Genomic DNA, 26,279 nt, shown 5'->3' on the forward strand with positions numbered 1-26,279 from the left:
AACATACTGCTAAATGCTCATATCTTGGGGGCCATTTATTATTTTCTGAACTATTGAAGGAATCAGTTGATGTTGATAGATTTCAAAGTGAACTCTGAGTTTGCATCAGTTCTGGGACTCTGTGAATAAGGTAAGGGCTAGCAGTCCCTAGCCTTTGAGAAGTACCCATGATGTCACCTGCAAAGGTTAAAAAAGTCTTAGCAGAAAGGCAAAAATGATTGTCTATTTTTCCAAACTTCTACTGAGGTCACTACATAAGGAAGAACTGTCAAACAGATTAAAATTATTTTTCAAACTGTGTGTTTGTAGCAGGGTATGCTTTTGAACCTTCTATTGGTTTGAAAAACTACAGGAATAAGGTAACCATGGGATCTTAGATTTTATAACTGCCCCATTTTCCAACTGTGCTGGATCTCACGTGACTGCACAATTCTCCCTTTCCCTTTTGTTCCTCCTCCTCCCCCTCAGAGGTACATGGGGCTGGGGATACATAGGAACAGTCTCAGTTCTCTCCCACCTCACTGAAATCATAGAAAGTAGATAGAGACTGCTTTGATGGATCACTAGACACAAGTTTCTTAATGAAACACAATTGTTTCATTAAGAATACTTAGATATCATTCATTCTAAACTATTCATTTATAGATAAACAGTTTCCCAGGGAGGTTGATGATTACATTGGCTTTGGAGTTTGAAAATTGGAAGTTATCAAATGTTTAAAATGGAATTAATTTCAACTTGAAAATAAATGACTAGATTGCTTTTAATTTTTATAAATAACAATATTTTTAGGATTCAAACACAATCACACATTATATAAACCTATATATATATATAGCCTAACTATGCCTGGCACATTTAACTCTCTCTATCTCCCTATGTGGTGTGTGCTATTAGTATTCCCATTTTGCAGATGATGTAACTGAAGAAGAAAGGTTATGAAACTTCCCTGAGAACAGAAAATAATAAATCTGTGAAGCTGGGTTTGAACCCAGCTATTCTGCTTCTAGAGGAAGACCCACATTATAATTTTTTAAACATACATCCACTAGTGATTTCTTCTTCATTTATTTTATTATATATTTTTTATTTTTCCATAAGTTTTTGGGGGTACAGGTGGTATTTGGTTACATGAGTAAGTTCTTTAGTGGTGATTTGTGAGATTTTGGTGCACCCATCACCCAAGCAGTATACACTGCACCATATCTGTAGTCTTTTATCCCTTGCCCCTCCTCCAGTTCTTCCCCGCAAGTTCCCCAAATCCATTGTATCATTCTCATGCCTTTGCATCCTCATAGCTTAGCTCCCACATATCAGTGTGAACATATGGTGTTTGGTTTTCCATTCCTGAGTTACTTTACTTAGAATAATAGTTTCCAATCTCATACAGATCACTGCAAATGCTGTTAATTCATTCCTTTTTATGGCTGCATAGTATAATTTGAAAAGCTATTTTTTTCTCCTTCAGGTCTCATGACAACATAGCGAAACAACAACTGGACCTTAGTAGGATTGATATTTAAATACAGAATTGCTGTAATATAAATGCAAAATCTGAATGTTAGTCTCTTTTGGGCAATGATAATGTACAGCTGTAAAATATACAGCAAGATTTTTCTAGGCAACTCCTATAATTCTGGAACAGCTAGAACAGCCCCACTGATACCTGATTTATAGTTCATGGAAATAAGTTTTGAAGGCTGTGATTTGGCCACTTGCATCTAAATCTGTGTGATAATGAGTCACATCATGGATGCAATTCAGAGGTATTTGAAGAATTCATCTGTGAATTCTTGGCTGAGAGTTTCTCCAGAAGAGTACCAGGGAAAATTACATGTTTCCCTCTACTTGGCTGATATCAGTACTTCTGAGATTAAGAAATTGTGAAAAATCTAAGGGTTGCAAGGTAAGTAAACAATGTCTGGACACCGGATGGTCCAAATTTGCATGATTACTATAATTTTTTTTTCTAGAAATAAGTAGAGTTACAGAATTGAATGAACTGAGAGCAAATCTAAAGTCCTACCATAATCTTTGAGGGCCTTCTGATCTCACTCTGACTAGATTTTGACCTCTTCTTGGCCTCTCTTCCCAGTCCCTATCCCCACTTTCTAACTGCACAGGCTCCCTGCTCTTATTTTCCTGCTCAGACTTTGGCCATCCTTCCCTCTGCCCTGTGGTCTCTGCCCCAGCAGGTCCACATGACTCACCCCCTACACTTCTTTCAGCTCTCTGCTCAAGTGTCACCCAATTAGAGCAGCTTTCCCTGACCACTATCCATTGGAGTGGCACCCCACCCTAAGTCCCTCATTGTGCTTTTTTGTGCTTTATAGCCCTGTTATCATCTAACATTTATCTTGTGCCTTGTTGTCTATTTCTGCCACTAGAGAGCAAGCTTAATGAGAACAGGGGCATTCTTTTTGTTGTTCACTGACGTTCAATCTCCATACTAGAAAAGTGCCCGGGCACCTAGTAAATATCTGTTGAATGAATGAGTCAATGGTGAAAGGAGAGCAATGTGAATGCATAGTATTTCCTTTTAGACTTGTTGAGGCTCTGTTGAGAACTTGAAGAGTGACCACTGGGTGGCCACAGCTGTCTTCACCAATCTCATGAAGTCACACTCTTTGCTGACCATACTGTGCCAGAGAGCTTGGCATGCTATTGTTCTTCTGAGTGGAGGCCTTTGGGTTGTTTGTCTTACTTCTAATCGCTCAAGGGAAATGAGCCTTTAAAAGACCTGGTGCCATTGTATTTATCGGGGTGCTTTGGAGTTCATACTCATTCACTCATTGATTTACCAAACATTTATGGAGAACTTACTGTGCTTCACATGCTTAAGGGTCAGAAATGAATGTCTTGGGTTCCCTGCTTCCAAGGAATTTTCTAAGGTCTATCAAAGGAGGCAAGTGAAGAGAGTCACAATTCTGGATGATTAGCACTCTGTAAGGACAGGAAGCTGTGGATCCTGCAGGAGGTGTACCCAACCCAGCCTACAGGGTGTAGTGTGAAAGAACAGGCTTCCCAACAAGATGAAAAAACGTTGAAGGAAACTAGAGATTCTTTAGGTGGAGGGGGTGGAAATCTTTACAGAAAGAGAAAACAGGGTGTAAAACATCTAAGAGCTGAGAGAACTTGGCACAACTAAAACTGAAGTAGACTATTCTGCCTAGGCAATAAAGCACTCCAGGTAGGAGAAAGAAGAGATGAAACTGGAGAAATAGTGCTTAATGCTGCAAGGAAAAATTAAGCTTATCAAAAGCAAATTCCAGAACTGTATATATCTAGACCTCTAGGTGGGTTTTCCAAGGAATCTTCAAGGGAACTGATATGGTTTGGCTGTGTCTCCACCCAAATCTCATCTTGAATTGTACCTCCCATAATCCCAGTGTGTCATGGGAGGGACCCAGTGGGAGGTAATTGAATCACGGGGTGGGTTTTTCCCATGCTGTTCTTGTGATAGTGAATAAGTCTCATGAGATCTGATGGTTTAATAAAGGATAGTTCCCCTGCACATACACACTCTCTTGCTTGCCACCATGTGAAGAAGGATGTTTTCTTCCCCTTCTGCCATAAGTTTCCTGAGGCCTACCCAGCTGTGCTGAAGTGCAAGTCAATTAATCCTCTTTCCGTTATAAATTACCCAGTCTTGGGTATGTCTTTATTAGCAGTATAAGACAGACTAATACAGTAAATTGGTACTGGGTAGTGGGGTGTTGCTATAAAGATACCCAGAAATATGGAAGTAACTTTGGACTAGGTAACAGGCAGAGGTTGGAACAGTTTGGAGGACTCAAAAGAAGATAGAAAATTTGAGAAAGTTTGGAACTTCCTAGATATTTGGAGGACTCAGAAGACAAAAACATATGGGAAAGTTTGGAACTTCCTAGAGACTTGTTGAATGGCTTTGACCAAAATGTTGATAGTGATATGGATAATGAAGTCCAGGCTCAGGTGCTCTCAGATGAAGATGAGGAACTTGTTGGGAACTGGAGCAAAGGTGGCTCTTGTTATGCTTTAGCAAAGAGACTGGAGGCATTTTACCTTGCTGTAGAGATCTGTGGAACTTTGAACTTGAGAGAGATGATTTGGGGTTATGTGGCAGAAGAAATTTCTAAGTGGCAAAGCATTCAAGAGGAAGCAGAGCATAAAAGTTTGGAAAATGTTCAGCTTGACAATGCAATAGTAAAGAAAAACCCATTTTCTGGTGAGAAATTCAAGCTGGCTGCAGAAATTTGTGTAAGTAATGAGGAGCCAAATGTTAATCACCAAGACAATGGGGAAAATCTCCAGGGCGTGTCAGAGATCTTCAGGCAGCTCCTCCCATCACAGGTTCAGAGGCCTAGGAGGAAAAAATGGTTCCCTGGGCCAGGGCCAGGGCACATGTGGTATTTGATTTTCTTTTCCTATGTTAGTTTGCTAAGAATAATGGCCTGCAGGTTGAACCATGTCCCTGCAAAGGACATGATCTCATTTCATTTTATGGCTGCATAGTATTCCATGGTGTATATGTATCGCATTTTATTTATCCAGTCTACCATTGATGAGCATTTAGGTTGATTTCATGCCTTTGCTATTGTGAGTAGTCCTGCAATGAACATACCCATGCATGTATCTTTATAATAGAATGATTTCTATTTCTTTGAGTGTATATCCATTAATGGGATTGCTGGGTCAAATGGTAGTTCTGTTTTTAGGTCTTTGAGGAATTGCTACACCATCTTCCACAATGATTAAACTAGTTTAAACTCCCACCAACAGTCTAAAAGTGTTCCTTTTTCTCCACAACCTTGCCAGCATCTGTTGTTTTCTGACTTTTTAATTAATAGCTGTTCTGACTGGTGAGATGGTATCTCATTGTGGTTTTGATTTTCATTTCTCTAACCATCAGTGATGTTGAGCTTTTTTTTTTTTTTATATGTTTTTTGGCCACATATATATCTTCTTTTGAGAAATGTCTATTCATGTCCTTTTGCCCACTTTTTAATTTTTTTTTTTTTGTAAATTTAATTTTCTTATAGATGCTGGATATTAGACTTTCGTCAGATGCATAGTTTGTGGAAAAGTTCTCCCGTTCTGTAGGTTGTCTGTTTACTCTCTTGATGGTTTCTTTTGCTGTGCAGAAGCTCTTTAATTTAATTAGATCCCATTTGTCAATTTTGCTTTTGTTGCAATTGCTTTGGGCATCTTCATTATGAAATCTTTGTCTGTAACTATGTCCTGATTGATATTGCCCAGGTTTTTTTCTAGGCTTTTTATAGTTTTTGGTTTTACATTTAAGTCTTTAATCCATCTTGAGTTGATTTTTGTATATGGTGTAAGAAAGGAGTCCAGTTTCAATTTTCTAATTATGGCTAGCCAGATCTACCAGCAACATTTGTTAAATAGGGAATCCTTTCCCCATTGCTTGTTTTTGTCAGGTTTGTTAAAGATCAGATGGTTGTAGGTGCATGATCTTATCTCTGGGTTCTCTATTCTTTTTCAGTGGTCTATGTGTCTGTTCTTGTACCAGTACCATGCCATTTTAGTTACTGTAGCCCTGTAGTATAGTTTGAAGTTGGGTAGCAGGATGTCCACCTTTGTTTTTTTTGCTTAAGATTGCCTTAGTTATTCAAGCTCTTTTTTGGTTCCATGTGAATTTTAAAATAGTTTTTTCTAATTCTCTGTGAAGAATGTCAATGGCAGTTTAATGGGAATAGCATAAAATCGTTAAATTGTTCTGGGCAGTGTGGCCATTTTAATGATAATTGATTCTTCCTATCCATGAGCATGGGCTGTTTTTCCATTTGTTTGTGCCATCTCTGACTTCTTCTTCTTCTTCTTTTTTTTTTTTTTTTTTTTGAGATGGAGTCTTGCACTGTCACAGGGCTGGAGTGCAATGACATGATCTCGGCTCACTGCAACCTCTGCCTCCCAGGTTCAAGCAATTCTCCTGCCTCAGCCTCCCAACTAGCTGGAATTACAGGTGCTTGCCACCATGCCCAGCTAACTTTTTTATTTTTTGTATTTTTAGTAGAGACAGGGTTTCACTATGTCGGTCAAGCTGGTCTCGAACTCCTGACCTCGTGATCCACCCACCTCGGCCTCCCAAAGTGCTGGGATTACAGGCATGAGCTACCATGCCTGGCCCTAAGTCATCTCTGATTTCTTTGAGCAGTGGTTTGCAGTTCTTTGTGAAGAGGTCCTTCACTTCCCTTGTTAGCTGTATTCCTAAGTATTTTATTCTCTTTGTGGCAATTGTGAATGAGAATTCATTTGTGATTTGGCCCTGGGCTTGCCTGTTGTTGGTGTATAGGAATGCTAGTGATTTTTGCACATTGATTTTGTATCGTGAGACTTAGCTGAACTTGCTAATCAGTTTAAGAAGCTTTTGGGCTAAGACAGTGGGGTTTTCTATATATAGGATCATGTCATATGCAAACAAAGGTAGTTTGACTTTCTCTCCTCCTGTTTGAATACCCTTTATTTCTTTCTCTTGTCTGAATGTCCTGGCCAGAACTTCCAATACTGTGTTGAATAGGAGTAGTGAGAAAGGGCAACCTTGTCTTCTGCTGGTTTTCAAGGGGAATGTGTCCAACTTTTGCCCCTTCAGTATGATATTGGCTGTGGGTTTGTCATATAAGGCTCTTATTATTTTGAGGAATGTTTATAATATCTAGTTTATTGAGAGCTTTTAACATAAAGGGAGGTTGAATTTTAACAAAGGCCTTTTCTGCATCTATTGAGATAATCATGTGTTTTTTATCTCTAGTTCTGTTTATGTGATGAATCACATTTATTGATTTGTTTATGTTGAACCAGCCTTGCATCCCAGGGATGAAGCCTATTCAATTGTGGTCATAACCTTTTTGATATGCTGCTGGATTTCGTTTGCCAGTATTTTGTTGAGGTTTTTTGCATCAATGTTCCTCAAAGATATTGGCGTGAAGTTTTCTTTTTGTTGTTATTGTACCTCTGCCCAGTTTTGTTATCAGCATGATGCTGGCCTCATAGAACGAGGTAGAGAAGAGTCCCTTCTTTTCATTTTTTTGGTTTGGTTTCAGTAGAAATGGTACCAGTTCTTCTTTGCACCTCTGGTAGAATTCAACTGTGAATCTGTATGGTCTTTGGTGTTTGTTTTTCTGTGTGTGGTGTTTTTTTTTTTTTTTTTTTGGTTGGTAGGCTATTTATTACTGCATCAATTTCAGAACTTGTTATTGGTCTATTCAGGGATTCAATTTCTTCCTGGTCCAATATTGGGAGGTTGTATGTGTCCAGAAATTTATCCATTTATATATATATATATATTTTTTTATATATATTTGCTTATGTGCATAGAGGTGTTTACAGTATTCTCTGATAGTTGTTTGTATTTCTTCGGGGTCAGTGGTAATATCCCCCTTATCATTTCTGGTTGTGTTTATTTGAACATTTTCTCTTCTTCTTTATTTGTGTAGCTAGAAATCTATCTATCTTATTAATTTTTTCAATAAACCAGCTCCTGTGTTCATTGACTTTTGAATGGTTTTGTTTGCGAACCTATCTCCTTCAGTTCAGCTCTGATATTGGTTATTTCTTGTCTTATGCTAGCTTTGGAGTTTGTTTGCTCTTGGTTGTCTAGTTCTTTCAGTTGTTTTGTTAGGTCATTAACTTGATATCTTTTAAGCTTTTTGATAGAGGCATTTAGTGCTATAAATTTGCCTCTTAACACTGTTTTAGCTGCATCCCAGAGATTCTGGTACATTGTATTTTGTTCTCATTAGGTTCAAAGAACCTCTTGATTGCTGCCTTATTTTCATTATTTACCCAAAAATCTTTCAGGAGCAGATTGTTCAATTTCCATGTAGTTGTATGGTTTTGAGTAAATTTCTTAATCTTGAATTCTAATTTGATTGCACTGTGGTCTGAGAGACTGTTATGAATTCAGTTCTTTTGCATTTGCTGAGGAGTGTTTTACTTCCAAATATGTGATCAATTTTAGAGTGAAAGCGATGTGGCGATGAGAAGACTGTATATTCTGGGTTTTTGTTGTTGTTGTTGTTGTTGTTCTTGTTTTGGCAGGGGGACGTGGTGTGGCAAGTTATGTAGATATCTATCAGGCCCACTTGATCCAGAGCTGAGTTCTGGTCTTGAAGATCTTTGTTAATTTTCTGTCTTGATGATCTGTCTAATATTGTCAGTGGGATGTTAAATTCTCCCACTATTATTGTGTGGTTGTCTAAGTCTCTTTGAAAATCTCCAACAATTTGCTTTATGAATCTGGGTGCTGCTGTATTGGGTGCATATATATTTAGGATAGTTAACTCTTCTTGAACTGAACCTTTACCATTATGTAATGCCCTTCTTTGTCTTTTTTGGGCTTTTTTGATCTAGGATTGCAATCCATGCTTTTTGCTATTTTCCATTTGCTTGTTAAATGTTCCTCTATGCCTTTATTTTGAGCCCATCTGTGTCTTTGCATGTGAGATGAGTCTCTTAAGACAGCATGCCAATGGGTCTTGGTTGTTTATCCAGCTTGATATTCTGTGTCTTTTAATTGGGGGCATTTTGCTTATTTACATTTAAGGTTAGTATTATGATGTGTGGATTTGATCCTTTCATCATGATGCTAGCTGTTTATTTTGCAGACTTGTTTATATGGTTGCTTCATAATGTCTCTGCTCTGTGTACTTCAGTGTATTTTTGTAGCTGCTGGTAATGGTTATTCCTTTCCACATTTAGTGCTTCTGTCAAGAGCTCTTTTAAGGCAGGTCTGATGGTAAAAAATTCCCTCAGCATTTGCTTGTCCGAAAAAGATCTTATTTCTTCTTTGCTTATGAAGCTTAGTTTTTCTGGATATGAAATTCTGTGTTGAAATTTTTTTTTTTAAAGAATGATGAATATTGGCCTTGAGTCTCTTCTGGCTTATACAATTTCTGCTAAGGGGTCTGCTGCTAGTCTGATGGGCTTCCCTTTGTAGGTGACCTGACCTTTCTCTCTGGCTGCCCTTAACATTTTTTATCTCATTTTGACTTTGTAGGATCTGATGATTATGTATTTTGGGGATGATCTTCTCATGAAGTATCTTACTGGGTTCTGCATTTCCTAAATTTTAATGTTGGCCTGTCTTACTAGGTTGGGGAAGTTTTCCTGGATGATATCCTGAAGTATGTTTTCCACATTGGTTCTATTCTCCCTCTCTTTCAGTTACCCCAATCAGTTGTAGATTCAGTGTCTTTACATAATCCCATATTTCTTGGAGGTTTTGTTCATTCATTTTCATTCTTTTTTTGCCTCTATTCTTATCCGATTGTCTTATTTCAAAAAGAGTCTTCAAGCTCTGAGATTCTTTCCTCCATTTGGTCTATTCTGCTATTAATACCTGTGATTGCATTGTGAAGTTCTTGTAGTGTGTTTTTCAGCTCTATCAAGACAGTTATATTCCTTTCTATATTGGCTATTTTTGCTGTCAGCTCCTGCATTGTTTTGTCATGATTTTTAGCTTCCTTGCATTGGGTTACAACATGCTTGTTTAGCTCAGTGTATATGATGGTTAATATTGAGTGTCAACTTGATTTGATTGAAGGATGCAAAATATCATTCCTGGGTGTGTCTGTCAGGGTGATGCCAAAGAAGATTAACATTTCAGTCAGTGGACTGGGAAAGGTACACCCACCCTCAATCTGTGTGGGCACAATCTAATCAGCTGCCAGCATGGCCAGAATAAAAAGCAGGCAGAAGAACATGGAAAGACTAGACTGGCTGAGTGTTCTGGCCTCCATCTTTCTCCCATGCTGGATGCTTCCTGCCCTTGAACATCAGACTCCAAGTTCTTCAGTTTCTGGACTCTTGGATCTTTGGCCACAGACTGAAGGTTTCACTGTAGGCTGTGCTACTTTTGAGGTTTTGGGACTTGGACTGGCTTCCTTATTCATCAGCTTGCAGATGGCCTACCATGGATTCTAACCTTTTGATTGTGTGAGTCAATACTCCTTAATATACTCCCCTTTATATATACATCTTTCCTATTATTTCTGTCCCCCTAGAGAACCCTAATACAGTGAAGTTCATTTTTATCTGCATTTTGAAGCCTGCTTCTGCCATTTCAGCCATCTCAGCCTGAGCCCAGTTCTGTACTCTTGCTGGAGAGGTGTTGCAATCATTTGGAGGAAAAGGGGCACTCTGGCTTTTTGAATTTTCAGTGTTTTTGGCTGATTCTTTCTCATCTTTGTGAACTTATCTGCCTTCAATCTTTGAGGTTGCTGGCCTTAGGATGGGGTTTTTGTGTTTTTGTTGTTTGTTTCTCTTTTAACAGTCTGGCCACTCTTCCATAGGGCAGCTGTGGTTTGCTGGGGGTCCACTCCAGACCCTAGTCATCTTGGCTTTTCCTGTACCTGGAGGTATCACCACTGAAGGCTGAAAAGTAACAAAGATGACAGCCTGCCCCTTCCTCTAGAATCTCCATCCCAGGGAATTACTGACCTGTTGCCAGCTTGAATGAACCTGTATAAGGTGGCTGGAATCCCTGGTTGCAGGGTTTCACCCAGTCAGGAGGAATGGGATCAGGGAGCTGCTTAAAGAAGCAGTCTGTACAGCTGCTCTCCTGACACTCCACACCACAGCTCTGTGTGTCAGACCCAAGGCTCTGATGGTGTGGGCTCACAAGGGGATCTCCTGATCTATGAGTTGCAAAGATCCTGTGGGAGAAGCATGGTTTCCCAGGGGTCGCACATTCACTCACCACTTCCCTTGTCTGGGGGTGGGGGTTCCCTTGGCTCCCTGTTGCTCCTGGGTAGGCCATTGCCCCACCCAGCTTTTCTTCATTTTCTGTAGTTCGAGTTATTTCTCTCATCATCCCAATGCAAGTACCTAGATATTTCAGTGAAGGTGCTGCATTCACTCGCCCCTTTCATTCCTCTCCATGAGTGCCACAGACTGCAGCTCTTTTAATTGGCTATCTTGGCCCCCTTCCTGGGCCAAGATGGCCAATTAGAAACAGCTGCAGCTCTAGTTATGAGGTTTCAGTGCTGTGTAGTGTTCCATGGTATGATCATCACACAATTTTATTTTTTTCTTTCCATGTTGATGGAAAAGATATGGAAAAGAAAATTTAGAAAATTTTAAAATTTCTCTTTATGAATACATGAACAACAATTGACATGAAATAACAATTGACATAATTGTTGTTGTAGACTTTTAAGGCCTCTCAGATATTGACAGAACAAGTTGAAATAGATAGAACAAGCTGAACTAGATAGAACAAGTTAAAAGATAACTTCTGGGGATATAAGGAATATTGATGGAGGAGACTTAAGTAATGGATTCTTAATGGCTACATGTGGCCTGGCATAAGGATCAGAATACTGAGGACCCCCAGTCACAGAATGTCTGTACCTACCCATTAAGCTTTACCTTTGGGTATTCATGGGAAGCAGAGACATAGCAGGCTGAAGGCTAAGGGGATGTCAGAAGAGCTAAAGAAGATCACTCTGAGGCCCACCCTTCATTCCACATGTGCACAGAAGCAGCTTATAGAAGGCTGGGGTTCAAGTAGGAGAGCAGTGAGATTCATCCAGATCACACAGAGCTTTGGCTGAGTACAAAACAGAGACTTGCAGAAAACTGTGGGTGGGGTAGGAGACCTGAGAGGCATCCTTCTTCACTTCAGCAGACCTTTGTAGAAAGTGCTTCAGAGGTCCACTGAAGGCTGGGGGAAGGGAATCAGGGGAGAAGGGATATACTGAGGCCCAAAACCCCAGACCAGGAGCCCAGAATTCAAAGAGAACTCAGTGACTTAGAGGGTTGGCCACTAGGCTATAAAATAGGAAGAGATCACCCTGGTTTAGAAATCTGCACACTGGGCTGTAAAGCTTAAAGGGTCCTTCAGAGTCTGACCATGCTCAGATTCTAAGCCACATTGAGCTAAAAGCCCTAATCCTGTGCTCAAATCACTTGAAGCCAGTCAAAACCATCTAACCAGATCTGCAATAAAACCCAGGCAGATCAACTACAGTTTAGATTGGTTTAGCCTTATTCCTGCCTCCTGCCACACATGCAAACACACTGTGGAGGGACACACTGCATATGTGAGACCAAAAGCAGGAATAAGTGTTGGCTTCTCATCAGAAGCAATGCAGGCCAGAACACAATGGAATATTTTTAAAATACTGACAGGAAAAAAAGTGTATTCACAATCATATAATATTATATCATAGGATATGACATGTTAGCAAATTATCCTTCAGAATGAAGCAATATAATGGCCTTTACAGATAGACAAATGCTAACGGGTTTCCTGCAGACCTGCGCTGTAGAAAACTGAAGGAAATTCTTCATGTTGAAGTGAAATGATACTTCATAAACACCTGAATCTGCAAGAAGGAATACAGAGGCAAAACTTTTCAAAAAACTGTTAAAAACTGATCTTTGTGTGCGACACAAAAGAACGAACCATTCATTTAAATGAACCATTTAAACAAACTTTAAATATTAAGACACAGATTGAAAGAATTAGAATGGAAAAGATATAACATACAAATGATAAACATAAGAAGGCTGGTGAAACTATACTGTTAGTTAAAAAATGGGTCTCAAGAATAGGAGAGTAACTAGAGATAGAGAAACTTCATTTTCTCTTTATGAATAAATAATACACGAAACAAGAATTGACAGAACTAATTACAGCTGGAAAATTTTAAGACCTTCTCTCAGAGATTGACAGAACAAGTTGAAATAAAAATCAGTAAGGATATAGGGGATTTGAACAATATTATCAACCAATGTGACCATAATTGACAATTATAAAACACCACATCCAACATTTAAATAGGTATTCTGTTCTAAAGTTGATATAAAACATTCATCATATGCAGGGTCACAAAACAAATCACAATATATTTCAAGGAACTGAAATCATACAGAATATGTTTCTGGCCACAACACTAATAAATTAGAATCAGTAACCATGAGATATCAGAAAAGTCCCAAAACAACTCAAAAAGAAAGAAAAAAAAAGGGAAGGAAGGAAGGAAGGCAAGAGGGGAAGAAGAGAGAAAAAGAAGGAAAAAAAGTCAGAAGACTTACTCCATCTAGTTGTACTGTGAAGCTACAGAGTAATCAAGAGATGGTATAGTATCAGCATAAGTACCAAAACTATATCAAATAAAACAGAAGTATACCCACACATCCATAATCAGCTGATATTTTTTACAAAGGTGCCAATTTAATTAAAAGGAGGAAATTAAAGTATTTTTGTAAATGGTCCTAGAAAAACTGACTAGTCACATAAAAATCCCCTGAATTTCAATCCTTGCCTCATACCATAGGATAACAAAAAATAATTCAAGATAAATTGTAATTTTATAGTGAAATTTAAAACTGTTCAACTTTCTAATTAAGACACAGAAGGATAACTGGGCAACCTTAGGATTACGTGGGTAGGTAACTAACAATTTTTTTAAAAACACAAAAAGCCTGAAACATAAAAGAAAAAATAAATTGTACTCCATCGAAATGAAAATTTTCAGTTAATCAGAAGATTCATAAAACAAAATAAATAAGCAAGCAACTAAACTGGGAGAAAATACTTGCAATAAATATATTTGACGCAGAACTTGTATATAAATTATACAAAGAACTCTTACAAATAATTAAAAGACAAACAACCCAATAAAAAAAAGAACAGACATTTAGAAAAAGAAGACCCACAAATGGCCAATGGGCATATAAATAAGTACAAATGGAAATGAAAACCACAAGGAGTTATTTTCATCTACTAGAATAACTAGCCTCAAAAAAGAATATTAAATATTGATAAGAATGTGGCATCCTTGGAACTCCCATTCATTGCTGATGGGAGGATAAAGTGATTCTACCACTTAGTTAATCAGGCAATTTCTCATAATCCTAAACACACATTTACTATGTGAAGCAGCATTCTATTTTTCTTTTTTTAAATATTTAATAAAGACAAATAAAAATATATGTCCACAAAAGACTTGTCAAAAATCTTTAAGCAGCCTTAATCATAAAAGCTTCAAACTGGAAGCATTATGGCCTTTAATATGGTGAAATAATACCCAGCCCATAAAAGGGAGCAAACTACTGTTACACACAACAACCATGTATGAATCACAAAAATACTATGTTGTATGAAGTAAATTAGACACAAAAGGATACACAACTGTAGGATACATTTACATGAAATCCCCAAACAAGCAAAATAAATCTACGGTGATAAAAATTATGCCTCTGGGCTGGATGCAGTGGCTCATGCCTGTAATCCCAGCATTTGGGAGGCCGAGGCGGGCGGATCACTTGAGTTCAGGAGTTCGAGACCAGACTGGCCAACATGGGGAAACCCCTTCTCTACCAAAAATGCAAAAAAAAAAAAAAAAAAAAAAAAAAAATAGCCAGGTGATGTGGCAGGTGCCTGTAATCCCAGCTACTCAGAAGGCTGAGGCAGGAGAATCACTTGAACTTGGGAGGTGGAGGTTACAGTGAGCCGAGATTGTGCCATTGCACTCCAGGCCTGTGGGCAACGAGAGTAAAATTCTGTCCAAAAAAGAAATTAGGCCTCTGAGAAATAGAGGGAGTTGACTGGAAAGACAATACAGAAGGTCTCTGGGTTGGTGGAAATATTTTATATCTTGTGTTGATTTTAATTACATGGATATTTATTATACAACTGTCAAAACTCATCAGACTAAACACTTAAATTCTGTATGTTTTATTACATTTTTGTTATACGTAAATTATACCTCAATAAAATTTTAATAAATTAAAACAAAACAGTGGAATGGAGTCACTCAGGCCTGTGAGGAGGCTATTGCAATAATTCAGGCAAAAGGTAAAGATTTCCTGGACTAAAGCAGTGGACATCAAGAGGGAGAAGAAGGAAGCAGGAAGCGGGAATTTATTTTCAATGGGCTCTCTCTAAAGTCTGGGATTCGTCAGACTACAGTCAATCTGTGTCATATGAGGACCTGTGATGGAAGAGCAGAAGCCGAAAACTAATCTTGGAATTTGCTAGATTTGTTCTGGCCCCTTTTTGCTTACAGGAGATTTCAATGATTGTATTGCCGGATCCTTTCTCAGGTCCATCCGTAGACTGCATAGACTCAACAGCCTATACTCTTGTCTTCCCTTAAGTGCATGGTAAAAGCTGTCTTAAGGTCTGAGCCTCACCTTCTTCATCTGTAAAATGGGGGTAATAATAGTGTATTTGTAATAATATTGTTATGATAATTAAGTGAGCTAACACAGTAAAGCACTCAGTATAATAATGTATTATTCCAGGTAGTTGTTCACTGTTTTTCCTGCTATCTTTTTGTGTATTCGTATTTTGACACTCTTATTCAGTACCTGTTAGCACTTTGGACTCTATTTTGTAACAATGTTTACATATCCTATGAGGGCTGGGGTTTCTCCTAATGAGTACAGATCATTAAAAGTTTGTGTGCTGAGACAGCGTACTGAGTACTTAAAAGTTTGCTTGTTGAAAGCACAGATAAAGGAAATTCCCAATCAAGTTTTGGTGAAAGACAGCGACAGACTGGGGTCTAAGCGTCTCTCTGCTCTATTTCTTCTCTCTTCCCAGCCATCATCCATGGAAAGTCAAGATTAGCCTCCTGGATGGATTTGTGAGAAGTAGAGCCTCTCCTCCAAACCAGAGAAGCCACTGTGTACCAGCTTGTCCTATTAGCATACCACGTGCCCAGGAGTAAACAGGCAATGGTGGGACCACAGACAGATTAACCCATCACCTAAGGTAAGGCAACTGAGCTGGGAAAACCAGAGGTCTATTTAATTTCCTGGTTACTTTTATAGTGATTGAAACAAAAAACTATTTATTTATTTATTATTTAAGAGACAGGGTCTCATTCTGTCACCCAGGCTGGAGTACAGTGGCACAATCATAGCTGCCTGCAACTTTGAACTCTTGGGACTCAAGCAGTCCTCCTGCCTCAGCCCCCCAAGTAGCTAGGACTACAAATGGGTGCCACCATGCCTGGCTAATTTCAAAAAACCATTAAAAACATAAAATAAAATGATATGCTTGGGAATGTGAAGAGTGTGTGTGGGTTGAAAAATGAATATTTCTTCCAGTGAACAGCAATTTAATAAAACTGAAAATTTGGACATTTTCTTGCTAGTATGGTTGATAGCTGTCTGGTTCATCCAGATGATTGGTTACAGACTGCTTGAAGTGAGAATCCCAAATGAGGTATAAGCAGTGAGCGAATTTTTGCAGAGTGGTGCTGAGTGTCTTAGAGTGCAGTGCTGATGAGGCATCATGGGCTTAGTCACTAGCTGAGGTCCTCGGTACCTCAGGTGGTGCAGTCCCAGGACCCAGGGGTTCAACATAAAGCAAAAAGCACTTTGAATGGGTTGGGGCAGGTGCTGGTAATGAAAGACAGTGCCTCTCTTCATTGTATCATGAGTTCTATGACAAGACTTTCACCCACCATGTAAGATTGATATGAATATTAAATGAGATAATACAATATGCTCAGCTGGAAGGAAAGATAAAGACTTCTCTGTATTATGTATCTGTTCTTTTGTAAAGTCTGGTCACCATAATACAGGGAAATCCTTACCTTTTCTGGTTGAACATCTCATATGTTAGTTAATCCTCATATCAATTTCACACAGTGATATTATTTCTAGGACACAAAGAGAATCTGAGGCACAGTATTTCAATAAGTTGGCCAAAGTCATACAAGCACTCCGTGAAAGAGCTGACGTTTGTGTAAGTTCTGTCTAATGCTAACAGTGATACCTTTCACTCTGTGATAGCCACATTGTGATACCTTCCATTCCTTTGCCCTTTCCTGTCTTCCAGTTTAGCTCTTGGCTGCTTTGCTCATGCTGTAACCTGCTCCCCATGCCTAAAAGGCCCTTTCACTTCCTCTTCTCTCAACATGTTCTCAACAAGAAAACATGCCAGCTTTCTCGTAAGAGGGATAATCTCTCCTAGCACCATTGTACTACCTGCTTTCCACATACCAGTGACTCCCCATAATCTCTGGGGAGGACATTTAATTTTTGAACATTCACTGCCCTTTAATTTTGACTTCAGGTTGCACTTTTTAATGTTCTTTTCCAATGGACTGCCTCATAACCTGTAACCTGTGCAACATCAGCATCCAATCACTGTAAAGTGCGCAAATGTCCCCATGTTTTTTCTGGTCTATATCTATGGTGGCCCTGATGTTGGTTTAATTCCCAGAGGGTCTTTTACAACCCCTTTTAGGAAGCCTTCATTGACAACCTCAGGCTAGGTTTATGCTATTTCTTTATGTTCCCCAACACTGCATATTTTACTCTGTCAAAGGATTTTTTGATTCTCTAGTGAATTTTTCAATTTACTCATCTAATTTTCCAGTTATATTGCAAATAATGAAAGCAGGAGCTATAACCAACTCAGTTTGTTACCCACAGTGCTTAGCATAGGAACAGGCTAATAATAGGAATGTAGTAAATGCTTAAAAATAATGTGACTTGAGCCAGGCACGGTGGCTCACGCCTGTAATCCCAGCACTTTGGGAGGCCGAGGTGGGCGGATCACGAGGTCAGGAGATTGAAACCATCCTGGCTAACACAGTGAAACCCCATCTCTACTAAAAATACAAAAATTAGCCGGGCATGGTGGCGGGTGCCTGTAGTCCCAGCTACTCGGGAGGCTGAAGCAGGAGAATGGTGTGAACGCAGGAGGCGGAGGTTGCAGTGAGCTGAGATCCGGCCACTGCACTTCAGCCTGGGCGACAGAGCAAGACTCTGTCTCAAAAAAAAAAAGTGACTTGAATGTACTAATTTATTTAACAAAATGTAGAGCGACCTATGATGTGCAAAGCCCTATGTTAGACTTTTAAGAATGCTGAAACCAAAAATATAGTCGCTGCTCTTAAGTGGCTCACAGATAGCAGAGAACCTGATATTTGAATGGATATTTGGGGCGATGTCCCATGGGTTAATGTAAGAGAATGTTTGCTGTTGTGGAACTCGGAGGAAAATGCCTAGGAAATGAAGAAAGCTTTTTTCTCTTTAGTTTAGAGGACATTCCATTCCATAGTCCTGAAGAGCCTCTTTTGTGCTTAGATGGAAATTAACAGGTGTTTAATATCAGGAAATAACCTGGTGTTTGATATTATTAGCTCTCGCACTAATCTTAAGTACAAGTCTTGGTATATGATCTTGGGCAAATTATTTACTCTTTCTGTGCCATAGATTCCTCATTTGTACAACAGGAGTAATACACTGCCAGGACCATCAGGTCCATCAAGCAGGGCAGGAACTGCGAGTTATGCTGCTGGCCTGTCTTTCTCTGGGTCTTCAGTTGGAATGTGGCTGGCCTATGCTGATTTCGTGCTTAAATTCTGTATTTATTACAAGAAGAATCTTTTTTTAAGCTGTACATTTATAAAAACTGATCATATACTGTGTATACAAAAATCTCAAGATGGTAGAGTCATGTATGAATGTACTAAGTAGTACTAAGTATTCCACTGTGCTTATTGGTAATGTAGGTTTTATTACAAAATTCACACTAGGTACTTACAAATGTAGCCTGCTTCTTTCCAACTATGAAAACAGTGTTACGACTTTCTAGTTCAGTCTCTGCAGATCCTTCTCAACCCTTTTCCTATAGGTAATTTTCTTCTGCATCCTTCCTCCTACCTCCTACATAAAAAAAGAAATCAGTGAACCCAAAATAAATATGGATAATAAATGTATATGCCTACCACATAGGATTGTTGTGAGGATGAAATGTGGATGTCTTGATATCTTAGGATGATATCTTGCATTCAATAAATGCTAGCATTATCAGTCTTTTCATTACAATTATTATTATTGTCCTCAGCAAACCAGCCAACTCCATAATTCTGGGATAGGCCTTTTCAATGACATGAAAACACAGAGTAGCAGCTGCAGCCCTATATTTATGTTCACGCTTGTGCCATAGAGATTTGTGAGGGGGACACATAAAGTGAGAAAGAGATATGGATTCTGTTTGGATTCACTGGGAGAACATGCATTTTTTAAGAGCTGGAAACTTAGAACATAAAAAACAAAGATATCCTAGAATTTGTTGCTCAAGGTTCTGAAGAGACTTCTTAAATTTTGAGAGCTGGAAAGAGGAGGAAACATTTATTCTTTGCAACCTAATAGCAGGAGAACTGTCATGCTACAATTCACCTTTCTCAACTAGATGAGAAAAACAGGCTCGAATGCTCTCCAATGCCTGGAATGTTTAGTGAGAGATGTGAAACTGGTAGAGTCCCCTGGTCCCTGTTTGTAACCTCATTATGCTTTCTCCTGGAATGCTCTGAATTCCTCTTGCACTCACAGAGATTGGTGGATACGCCTTGGCTCATCACAGCCAGTTCCAGCACACATCTCCCTCTGGGACTTTTCACCAGCTCCTGAACAAATGGCACATCCCAGCTGCAACCTCTTCTTCCATTCTCCCCTGACTCCACATTCAAGTCTTGAAAATTACATTTTCTACTCTTCAATCAACTCCCAAATGTAGACTTCCTCTACCTTTTGCTTTATATCTCCCAAGGTTGCGAATGTATTTCATTCCAGCACTGAAGCAATTTAAAATAACTAGCATATCTTGCCTGGAGAGAGAGGGCTCTTGGTAGCAATCTCCCTGTGGTCTATCTTACTATTTCTAGTTTCTTCTTGATTTAGAGTCTGTCACTGTGAATGGGGACCCATTGTTCTCAGGAAGAAACCTGATATTCTCAAGTAGCCCTCGACACCTTAACTGGCTGCCTCCCTTTTCTTTCTCTGTTCTCGCCCACAGCCTCTGAGGACTAACTTCACACATTTCCCCCATGCTACTTGGCCTAAGACTTGCTTTGCTCCTCCATGCTGGCCTCCCCCAACCCCCTCCTGGTAACCTCAAGATGTAAAATGCTATAGTATCTCTGGCTTAGACTCCTTATCTGGCCCTGGATTCTTTCCTTCTCCCTCTAAGACATTGAAGAAGAAGAAGTAATGTTCATTTATAATGCCTAACTTCTCTAACTTTTCCTTCCAGTCTCCTTCAGATGACATTTTCGCTCATGCTGCCTTAAAAATGAAATGTCCTTTTCTCAATTGCCCTAGGAGATGTGGCATTTCCCCAGAATTAGTTGGGATTAGATCCTTAGGTTGTTGCATTGGATGAGAAATAGTTTTAACAAAGTTGGTGATGGGTTGTATATCAAAACAGAGAGAAGTGGGAGGCACTCGCTGCTTTGGAGACAGCATCCTCCTTCCACAATGGAATTTTTGGCAAGATCTTCAAGTTCTTGAGTTTCTTTTTCTCTTTCCTTCTCAGAACTGCAGGAAAGAGTAATTTTGTATTATTTAGGCTTCTCACCACCACCACTTTATTGTCCTACATGCTTTGTAACATGCTGTAGATGAAATCTGAATATCACACAAGGCTTCAGAATCAGGAAAATGTGTTCAATGACTATTCTGTTTTCTCTCACCCAGATATTAAACCATGTTATTAATAGTATCTTTGATTGGGTGTGCTTTAATATATTTCCAGAACACTTTCAGGCACATTCTTATTTGACTTCAAAAATTGGTTTACCTACTTTCTGTCCAGGGGTTGTCTTCTGATTGAGTGGCTACAATGTGGTCAGAGGGATATATACCTTCACCTACCAATGTGAAAAATCAAAACCAACAGACACTAAAGACTTAGGTACACAATTATTTTTGGACCAAGTACTATCAATATGAACCCAAACAGACCTAGTTCCTTCCTTAATGAACTTGCATTCTGTGCTGTCATCAGAACACTTGGGACCCACTTCTGTTGAGTTTATAGAAATGTGTGTGTGTGCAAGGCTGGATTTTTATAAAATTTCTCACATACAAAATGATTTTTATAAAATGTCTCACTTATGCTTCTTCCTTTTATAATAATACAAGCCACATACTTTATAAGACACTAAAATATTTTATGAACAGTTTTTGAAACCAAATATGAATGTGATCATTTTATAGTAAAGTTGACATCCAGGTTATGAGGAATTAAGAGACTCTTGACAGATAGTCTGGATGTTGGGATGTGGGCATATATGAATATATATAAATAAATACATCTACATGTATAAATTTATATAAATTTGCACATACATGTAGACCTATTTCAGGGTAAACATGGTAAGTAATACATTTTGTTTGACTATTTTGCTCTCTTTGTAGATAAATATGTAAGTTTTGCTTATCCTAGTAAAGGAGTACTTCCTAAACAGGATTCTGTTCATTGCAGTGACAGGGGACTAGTGATTCTAAGTTGGAGAACTGGTGTGTCTACTGTCATCACTTATCACAAAGACCTTGGTGTAGGATATGCTCCTGGGAGAAGGCTCATAGGGAGAGAGATTTTTGTGATGGAGTAATCCAGATGTTTGAGCAGCTGTATTAGCAGAGTTGTTTGGGCAATTTTACACAATAATATTTTGTGATCAAGTTTTGGTATGTGAAATAGCCATTGTTTCTCAAAGTTCTTTTACTCAGAAACAGAACATGAATTCATAGAGGGTCACAATTTAATTGAGAAAATGAAATATATCCTTCTGAGATGTTACACTAAAACACAAATGGCTTTTGCTCCATCCCAGACATTCATGTGAAACAAAGCATTCTGCTAAAGAAGAAACCCATAAGGGCTTTTTAAAATAGGACACACTTTGATTGTGATCCAAGGAAGAACTGATAGTGAGAGATTAAAACATTTCCAGGGAAATTTATAACTTCCTGCATTTTTAAGGTTACTTTGTGTCTTAATGGGCAGGCATAATTTATATTTGCCATGGCAGAAAGACGCATGGCCAGAGATTTTCTCTGCTCCTCAGAATCTTGGTTGATTTAAGAGAGGAGATGCTATCTCATGCAGTACCAAATGGAGCCAAGACTTGTACACTTCACACAGCAACCAAGCCTGTCTATATATGTTGACATGTTTTATAGGCAGTACTTTTCTGAGCTCTTGTTCAAGATCAGAATAAAAATACAAATAATAATAATAAGATAAAAAAAGGATAGGAAAAGAGGAACAGGAGAATAAAGTGAAATTGCTACTGTGCCAGAAATGCTAAGATTAGCATCAGCAATTAATAATCCTAGGGCTTCTGTAATTCTAGAGTGTGTGTTAACTAGAGTCAGCTCAGCAAATGTTTATGGAGACCATGTGCCAAGCATTGTGCTAGACATTGAAAGATTAGAAAGGTGAATCAGACCCCTTTATGATGAGTTGGGAGACTCTCCTATGGGAATTATTGCCAAGAAAAAAAAAAAAAGACATTAAATGCGACAGAGAAGCACAAAGAAAAATACCATAGGGACAAAACTCAGAGATTATGCTAGATGTAGAGATTGGGAAAGCCACATGGAGAAAGAGAGACATACAAAGGATTTTACAGGAAGTGTGAATTCTGGTGAATGGATATGGAAAAAAAGACATTTAGCAAAATATGGCATTCACAATTTGTGAAGATGGGAGTGTATATAGTGTTGGAGAATGAAGAAGTCTGAGTACATGGAATAAAGTATGCTTTATGGGGACTGTGACAAGGAAAGTCTGAGTCATCACTAGTAGAATCTGTTCTCTTTATTAGTAGCACTAGAGTGAGGTTTGCTCTAGTGTGGACTTAGAATAGGCCATACACTAAAGCTTGATGTAGGTGGGCACTGGTTTGAATCCCACCTCCTGCTTTGTTCCAGTTCTCCAAGCTGCTATCCTATGGTTCATTCTGGCATGAGCTCCTCTATATGCTGCAATAGATTTTAGGGAAACTAAAATGACCTGTCAAAGAGAAGGATCCCCTGACGGTGAAAAGGCCAGGCAACACGCTAAGCTAAATAGGATGCATGGCTTTTTACTTCAGTTCTGTTCCAAAGGGACGGTCCTTGGACTGTGCTTATCTTCCCCATCCCTGGAGGCTCCAGATCGTTTTCCTTTAGTTTCTAGACATAAGTTCCCCCTAATCATGGGCTTTAGGGATTTGGGCTTGATCCTGAGAAGTGCTATGAAGTTGTGGACAAAGACTCTGGATCTGTGTGAGTTCTGCTTACTGGCTATAGCCTAGAAGGATGCTGTGCTATGTGTATAAATCATCATTGTACCCTGGTACCCATTAAAATAGTTGGACTGAGAATCATTGGCTTGGGATTTTGTCTTGGTTTGACTAAAACTGCGCTTTATTACCTCGTGCCAGTTACTTAACCTATTTGACCTCTAGTTTTGTCTTTTGTAAAATTATTTGGTTCTACTTGATCTCCAAGTTTTCGTCCAGCTCTAGTTTTTATTGTTGTTCTACAAAGAAATTTGGATTGTATGGCTTTTAAAACATGAATAATCCAAGAGTGGCTGAAGTTTCACATTTCATATTGACTTTTGCATTAAATTTACTTTTAGCTGATATACTTCAAATTTGATATGAAATGGCAAACATATTAAGTCATTCTTTCCTTGCAAGTGTAATTCTAATGTAAGTCATTAATCCTGCCAAGGAGGGAAAAAAGTCAAATGTTTTTGTAAACTAACAGCTGATGGGAATGCTAAGTTTATTTAAGTTTTGAAAATCTTTGCATAGGAAGTAGTATCCAGTAGTGATTAAATCAAACAGCTATATTAGGAATTCCTTACCAAAATCAGGTATTTACAGTAAATTTTGCTGTGGAATGTTGGCTGGTTTCTATACAGTTCTGAGGCTATTTTGCTTCATCTTGAAAGTAGCAGGGTATTAAAATACAGTACCGTGAACATTTTACCCTGAAACTTAGCTGCCTTTTATTTTAGGGAGGAAAAGGTAAAAACTTTGGAATATAGTTGTGTAATGTAGCATAATGCAGTATAAAGAGGAATGCCCACATGTTTAATGCCCCACAAATGGAACTTCAGAAAACCACAGTAGCTTTTAAATGGTGCATTGCAAGAATAAAAACATGATCCAACCCTGAAAGCATTCCTGCTGGGTGGCTAGATGTTACTGCCTTTTAGGCCTGACTTTTCTCAGGGGTAAATCAGACCTTGTACAGCCTTTTATAGAGTGAGGCTTAGATTGTTCCATTATCCTTAGGAAAATATGAAAAACGAGCTAAGTGTTTTAGCAAATTTTTAAGCTAATTGAATCAGTAAGGCAGAAGCCAAGAGTGGGAGAATTTCTAATTCTGGTCCTTTGCTTTGGGCAGTGATATTGGAAGCTAATGCATAAAGTATGAGTTATAAATGCCTGTTTACTTGTGTGCCTTCCTGAGTTGCTTGAAGAAAGGGACCTTGGTTTATTTAAATGCATATTTCTGTCTGTGGTGACTAGTACATAAATGGGACATAATGGGTCACCAGTGATTATTTGTAGAATAAAATGGAAAAAAGAATTCAATAGAAAAAAATCTTTAGAGCAGAGTAAAATAACAAAAGCAATACATGAATGAGAAGAAGAATGAGCAAACATTTCCAGGATAAATAGTGGGAATTACTAGTTTTGTGAAATGAAGAATTCCTTGGTGCTTGTTAGCTTTCCTTAATGTTCTGTTTAAAATGCATCCATATTTATTGGACCCTTATTTTTGCAATGGGATGAAATCTTGTAAAATTGGAGTTTTTACCTTTCAACAAAGATAGAAGCTGATTCTAGGAATGAAATACAGATTATCCAAAGTGTCATTCTTTGGGGAGCAGTGTGTATAGGATGGGATTGTCTCTTAGGACCTTTAGATGCTTCAATTTGGCCCATTATACAAACACAACTTGTTACTACCCTTTTATTGACTGTCCTTAAATTGACATTTTCATACTCGTTTTCTGCCAATCCATCCTGCAGAAAAGCAGCTTGATGTAGTAAAGGGAGAGAATATAAGAGCCCTGGAAATCATTATATTTGGCATTCTGGAGTACAGGGTAGGTTCATAGATCAGAATATATTTGTGTGTGTGTGTGCGTGCGCTCGCGTGTGTGCCCTTGTCTATTTGACTGACTTAATACTACATATTAAGGCTGGAAATGTCCAAAGTGAAAGAAAATTAAGGAAAAGGCATTTTATTATCTGCTTTCTGATATTGATTTACAACGTCAAAGCAAAGACACAGAGATTAGTGAGATATTTAGCAATCAATTTTCTATCTCTGTTGTTAAGTTTGTTGCTGGTTTATAACTGGTGTCTTAAAAATTGGTGTGTGGTGGCTGGGCACAGTGGCTCACACCTGTAAGCCCAGCACTTTGGGAGGCCGAGGCAGGCGGATCACGAGGTCAGGAGCTTGAGACCAGCCTGGCCAACATAGTGAAACCCCATCTCTACTAAAAATACAAAAAATTAGCCAGGCGGGCACGTGTAATCCCAGCTACTCAGGAGGCTGAGGCAGGAGAATGGCTTGAACCCGGGAGGCGGTGGTTGCAGTGAGCTGAGATTGAGCCATTGCACTCCAGACTGGGCAACAGAGCAAGGCTCCGTCTCTAAATAAATAAATAAATTGGTGTGTGGTTTAAATGCAGATTTTATACTTTAAATTGAGACCATCATCTCAGTTTTGAAGTAGGAAATTCCTAAGATAACTTTACTTTGTAAAAAATGAGGTCACTCAAATGGTAGACAATTAATCCCAAGGCTTTAATTGTCATCTAAAAACATAAAGAATAAAGTGTGCCATTTCCTTTTTTATCTTTTTCTTTTGGCTTTGTTTTAGAGAAAATAAGTTTCTTATCAATTCTGCAGACATAGTGCTAGCTTATATCTTAAGAGCGGATGCTATCAGTTTTAGTACATACCCTGAAGTTAAACTATCTACATTGAGTAGGAGAGAGGAGCTTTCCTGGCATTAAACCCAAACAGAATCTTAGTAAAATTTATAATAAATCTACTTCATTATTGCATTATATAAATGGTCTTAATCCTAGAAATGGCTATTAATGTGGTGTCCTCTGTATATTTTGATACCATAAACATAGAATGTGACACAAAATTGGACAAATGGAATTCATTCATTTGAATGTGTTCCTGTGGTTGCTTTTTTCTCCCCTGACTATTCTAGAGGCTAAACCTAAGGAAATGTCTCTAATTTTGATGTTCATTAGGTGCAATCGAAATATGTTTCTTGTTAGTAGCGATTATATGGAAATAAATTTTTTTAAATAGTTATTTTTGAGATTAGAATTCTTGAGCTCCAGGCACATTTGAAATTATTACTTAAAGGTGGAAAAAGTTACTTTGTAGATTTTAAAGTTGCCAATGTCCCTGATTTAAAAAAAATGAACTTATTCTGGGTCACCCAAAATAATTAAAAAATTTCTTTTAACAACAGTTATGTAT

The 26,279-nt window shown here is 38.4% G+C and overlaps 1 long non-coding RNA gene across 3 annotated transcripts in view; it reads left to right on the top strand.

The window, feature by feature from the left end:
- The first annotated feature begins 14,913 nt into the window (after positions 1-14,913).
- The window catches only part of LOC103876756, a 428,348-nt gene continuing 416,982 nt past the window's right edge, over positions 14,914-26,279 (top strand). For all 3 annotated transcript variants that reach the window (XR_004178190.1, XR_004178189.1, XR_002516544.2), the window contains exon 1: positions 14,914-15,727. This is a non-coding gene — a long non-coding RNA (uncharacterized LOC103876756). The remainder of the gene's footprint in view (positions 15,728-26,279) is intronic.

Source organism: Papio anubis, chromosome 14, assembly GCF_008728515.1.
Source record: "Papio anubis isolate 15944 chromosome 14, Panubis1.0, whole genome shotgun sequence".
Classification (NCBI taxonomy): domain Eukaryota; kingdom Metazoa; phylum Chordata; class Mammalia; order Primates; family Cercopithecidae; genus Papio; species Papio anubis.